This window comes from Mus musculus, chromosome 6 (genome assembly GCF_000001635.26).
Source record: "Mus musculus strain C57BL/6J chromosome 6, GRCm38.p6 C57BL/6J".
NCBI classification, from domain to species: Eukaryota; Metazoa; Chordata; class Mammalia; order Rodentia; family Muridae; genus Mus; species Mus musculus.
The window spans coordinates 133,312,637-133,318,636 of record NC_000072.6 but is presented as its reverse complement, the minus strand read 5'-3'; positions in this window follow the sequence as shown (position 1 = coordinate 133,318,636).

Sequence of the window (6,000 nt, the reverse complement as noted above, 5' to 3'; positions counted from 1 at the left end):
AAGGGAGTCACCCTCCAAGAAATCCTGGACAGTAGGAAGAACAACCTTATAGAGCCCATTTCCAGTAGGAAGACAGGACATCAAATGAGGGATATGTTTGCCATCTCAGAGTCATACCTTTAACCCATAATTGTTTCTGTCTGAAAGAATTACAGGGATGGAAATGGAGAGGAGTCTGAGGAAAAGAAGGTCCAGCAAAAGGCCCCAAATGGGATCCAGCTCAATGGGAGGTCCCAAGGCTTGACACTATTACTGAGGCTATGGAGGGCTGACAAAAAGTGACCTATCATTATTGCACTCTGAAAGACCCAACAAGCAGCTGAAAGAGTCAGATGCAGATATTTATATCCAACCAATGGACTGAAGCAGCTGACTCCTGTTGTTGAATTGGGGAGGGCTGAAAGAAGCTGAGAAGAAGGACAATCTGTTAGGAGGAACAGCTGTCTCAATTAATCTGGACCCCTGAGATCTGCCAAATACCGGACAACCAAACAGACAGCATATTCCAGCTGATATGAAGCCCCTAATACAACTACAGTAGAGAACTGCCTGCTGTGTTAATTCAGTAATGAGGCATCTAAACCTCAAGAGACTGTAGGCCCCAGGGAGTTTAGAGGTCTGGTGGGATGGGGGTGGGGGCATCCACATGGAAATAGGGGAATAGGGAGGAGGTGGGGGATGTGGAGCAGTTGGATGGTAGATAGGGGAGGCAGGGAATAAAATATGTAGTGTAAAAATAAATTAATTAATAATATATTAATAATAAAAATCCCTGAAAACACTAAAAAAGAAAAAGAAATAAAAGTGGAAACACTTTAGATCCAAAAACAAACAAACAAACAAACAAAACCTGGAACAGAAAATGCAACATGGGACTAGAAAAGTACACACTTGATAGATGAACTAGGGAATGTTATAGGGTTAAAACTTGGGTTTTCAACTCGTTCAATACATCTCCCCAGTTTCATTCAAACTGGAAAAACTCAACAGGAGAGCTGAAAATTATATATTACAATATGGATTGGTTTTGCAGAATCCAATGGAGGATCATCTGGTTATAGGGCATAAAGTGTTTTCCTTTGATATCTGTGCTGTGGGGAAAGAAAGATGGAAATATTTGCAAGTGTTCATGATGTGTTTTGATAGGTATTATTTCTTGTAGTCATAGGTCTCAAATACTCTCCCTTCCCTTACTAAGAACACAGACAACACTCAGAAATTACATGTTGAAATTTTTATTGGAATAGTATAGACAATCAACACTGGTTTGTTGACCTATACATCTGAAAGACATATTTTTATCAGGTACTCTCTGAAACAGAAAAGGAAGGAGAAAAGTTATTGAAAAATTAATACATGCTGAAGGTTCTACAGAGCAATTGTGATGTATAAAAACAAAACAAACTGCATGGTATTGGTACAATGACAGACAGGTAGGTCAATTTTATAGAATTGAAGACTCAGAAATGATCCCATAAACCTACTGTCACTTGATCTTTGACAAAAGAGGTAAAGCCACCCAAAGGAAAAAAGCATATTAAAAATTAATAAAAATCAAATTAATAAATTAAATTTAATTAATAAATTAAATTAATTAAAAATTAAAACAGCATATTAAAAAGTGGTGCTGGTTTAATTGGCAGTCAACCTGCAAAAGAATGCAAATTGATCCATTCTTTTCTCACTGTAGAAAGCTGAAGTCCAAGCAGATCTTCAAGTAAGTCCAGATACCCTGAATTTAATAGAAGGGAATGTGGGGGAAAGTCTCGAACACATGTACACAGGGGAATTTTCTTGAAAAGAACACCAATAGCTCATGCTCTAAGGTCAAGAATAAAAAAAATGGAACCTCAAAAAATTGCAAAGCTTCTGTAAGGCAAATGCCACTGTAAATAGGACAAAAAGGTAACCAGTAAATTGTGAAAGATCTTTACCAATACTACATCTGATAGAGGGCTAATATCCAATATAAACAAAGAACTCAAGAAGGTAGACTCCAGAGAACAAAATAGCCCTATTCATAAATGGGGGAACAGAGCTAAACAGAGAATTCTCAACTGAGGAACCTCAAAGGGCTCAGAACAACCTAAAATAAATTCAGCATCCTTAGTCATCAGAGAAATGAAAATGAAGATTACCCTGAGATTCTATCACATACCAGGCAAAATGACTTAGTTAAAATAGTCATATAACAGCAGATGCTGGTGAGGATATGGAGAAAGAGGAAATATCTTTCATCGCTGATGGGTTTGTAAGCTGGTACAACCACTATGGAAATCAGTCTGACTATTCCTCAGAAAATTGGACACAGGACCTGAGGACCCTGGTTTTGGGACCCAAAAGTCACTGGCATCTCAGGCCCCATCTTGTCCCTGGGCCATTTTTTACTAACTAATACTCTTTTGCTTCTCCAACTATCTTGCTTCCATTACATGACTGACTCAGTATATTTTACAATGAGGACATTCTATTTATGGACCTTTTACAATGAGGAAATTCCATTCATGGACATTTTACAATGAAGGCATTGCTTTCCTGGATTTTATAATGGGGACATTCGATTTACATTGATGTGTAATCATTTGATAATAGTGGTTTGGCCCATGCACCTGAGCAGATGCCATTTGCAGTTTTCAGCTTTATAAACCCTCCATTTTTCCAAGAATAGAATTTTTTGTCTTGTCTCCTTCCTTTGAGTCTCCCGATGCCACATTTGTTGTTGTTGCTCCCTTCCCTTGAGAACCCTGTTGCTTAAGTCATGCAGTTCGGAGCACTCAGCTATACCACTCTTGGGCATATACTCACAATATGCTCCAACATGTAATAAGGATACATGCTCCACTATATTCATAGTAGCCATACTTATAATAGCCAAAGGCTGAAAGCAACCCAAATGACCAGCAACAGAGGAATGGATACAGAAATGTGGTACATTTACACAATGGAGTACTATTCAGCCATTAAAAATTAACTTCATGAATTTCGCGGGGAAATGGTTGGAACTGAGAATATCATTCTGAGTGATGTGACTCAGTCACAAAGGAACAAACACGCTATGTATTCACTGATACATGGATATTAGCCCAAAAGTTCAGAAAACCCAAGATTCAATTCACAGATAATATGAAGTCTAAGAAGAAGGAAGACAAAAATGGGGATGCTTCAGTGATGTTTAGAAGGGTGAACAAAATACTCACAGGAGGAAATATAGAGAAAAAGTGTGGAGCAGTGACAGAAGGAAAGGCCATCCAGAGACTGACCCACCTGGGGATATATCCCATATACAGCCAACAAACTATGAAGTTATTGTGGATGCCAGGAAGTGCTTTCTGATGGAAGCCAGATATGGCTGACTTTGGAGAGACTCCACCAGAGCCTGACAAATACAGGGGAGGAAGCTTGAAGCCAACCATTGGACTGATCTTGTGGGTCTCTGATTGAGGAGATGGAGAAGGGAATGAGGGGGTTGTTAGCCCCATGGAGGAAGTAATAGTATAAACAGGTCCCAATGCTCCTGGGGACTAGATCACCAACCAAAGAACACACATAGAGCAATCCATGGTTCTGGCCACATATGTGGCAGAGGATGATTTTGTTGGACATTAATGGGAGGAGAGGCAGTTGGGTCTGACAGTGTTCAGTGCCCCAGTTAGGAGAATGCCTTGAGAGTAGGATGGAAGTGGGCATATTGGGGAGGACTATATGAGAGCTGGGGGAGGGGGGGTGTGTTAGAGGCTTTCTGAAAGGGAGACCTGGAAAGGAGAAACATTGAAATGTAAATAAAGAAAATATCCAAGAAAAAATAAAATAAAATAAAATAAAATAATTGTTTTTACTAGAAAGAAAAGAAAAGAAAAAGAAAAAAATGGAAACATGTAATTTAGATCCAAAAAACTAGAACGGAAAATCCAACATGGGAATAGAAAAGTACAAACCTGACAGATGAACTAGGGAATGTTACAGTGTTGAAAACTCTGGTTTTCAACTCCCTCAATATTTCCCCTCAGTTTCCTTTAAACTGGAAAAAAAACGTTTACAGGAGCGCTGAAAATTATATATTACAGCATGAATTTGTCCTAGAGACTGCAAGGAGGGATCATCTGCTTAAAGGTGCATAAAGTGTTTTCATTTGCTATCTGTGCTGTGGGAAAAAGATAAATATATTTGCAAGTGTGCCACAGACCCTTTTGGTCCCTGTCTATGTAGAACTCTGGTTGTAGATGGACAAGGAGTCAGCGAATGAATGACAGACAGATGAACACAAGAGATTGTGTAGAATCTGAATGTAATTGTCAAGTGGTACATCAAAAAATTTTTATACAGAAGAATAACAAGAATCCCGGCAAGATACATCCACGGAGTTACAGTGACACAAAATATAAGGAATGTATACACCAAGATGGCGGGGACCAGGCACTGCTGTTTACCTCTAAAAAGGGAGCCAGGTGTAATGATAGTCTATTGTTAAACCCACCACCAGGGGTTCTAGTGAAGAAACCTGTCTCAGGGGGATTCCCTAACTCTTTCATGGTGAACTCATCTATTCACTAGGCTATTGTGTATTCACTTGTCTGGGTAAGACTGGCTATTGCCCCAAATAAACACTCTGCAGACCAGCCCTGAGCTATTCAGGCTCCATTCTTTGTAATGCCTAATTAGTTTCACCTTCTCTACTAGAAGTAAATTTGAATGTTACTGAATAGATAACCTTCTTACTGAATTCCTATTGAATTCCAATTTTGTTGGCTTCAAGGGTTTTCTGGGACGTTGGAACACTGGTGAAGGCTTAGCTATATCAGAATTCAATCTCAAAAGGCACTTATAACAAAATAATACTAAAAAAGAGCACGTGGATCCATACACCAGACTAACTCGGGTATAGGGTATGAGTATACAGGTTATGAGAATGCCAAGGTTCCAGGAGGTGAATTTCTCTGAAACTCTTTGCCTCGTGAGTTCTTCCAGGCCTCTTGGCCTGTCAAGCAGACTACACTGGAGTGTGTGTAGCACAAGTGTTCATGATGTATTTTGCTGGGTGTGTTTTCTTGTAGCCACAGTCCTAAAGTTCTCTCCGCTCCCTTACAAAGAAACACAGACAACACTCAGATATTGTATGCTGAAAATTGTATTGGACTAGTACGGACAATCCACACTAATTCATTGAACTATATATCTGAAGGACTTATTTTCATCAGATACTCCATGAAAGAGAAAAGGAAGTTGAAAAGTTTTTGAAAAATTAAGACATGCTGGATATTTCTTAACTGCTCTTTGTACCCCAGAAGTGAGAGGGGTTTGAGTCCACACCTTCTTTTTCCTCCATCTCCTATAACTTATTACTTCTCCATTTTCTCAGGGTTGCTCTTCTCAGGCATTGGAACTAAATGATTTCTTACAAGATGAATGTGAATGAGCACATTAGATTGTTCATATTGATTCTAATATAAGAGGTTCCAGGATATACTTCCAAATATTTTAGTGCTATGTGCACTGACTGATTGAAAAACTGAAACTAACCTAAATAACAGAACAAGCCATGATCACATCATGACAGGCCATGCAATTGAATCCTGAGTACACAAACAACAAAATGAAACCAAACAAAGCATGCAGTGTGGAGATTCACAGACTTTAAGACTTTAAGAATCAATGAAGAAATGTGGATTTGGAAATGAATAACCTAAAGTTCTGCATAGAAAATCATTCATGTAAACCTCAATCATATATAATATTTGCACACATACACAAACAAACATTTCTAAGGATATTGCTAATGGCATAAAGTTACGGGCTTTCAAGGACAAAAATAAGAACTTACTATAATATATAACTGTGATATTCAGCCATTTGTACTCCTTGGAATGTAGATTCTAACCAACTTGGCCATAAGAAATTTAGAAGAACATTTAAAAAAATCTGAACAACCTTAGAGGTGTCTATAAGGTATCATTTAGTGATAATGGATCTAAACATCTCTGAGTGAGTGGGGTAGATTGTCAA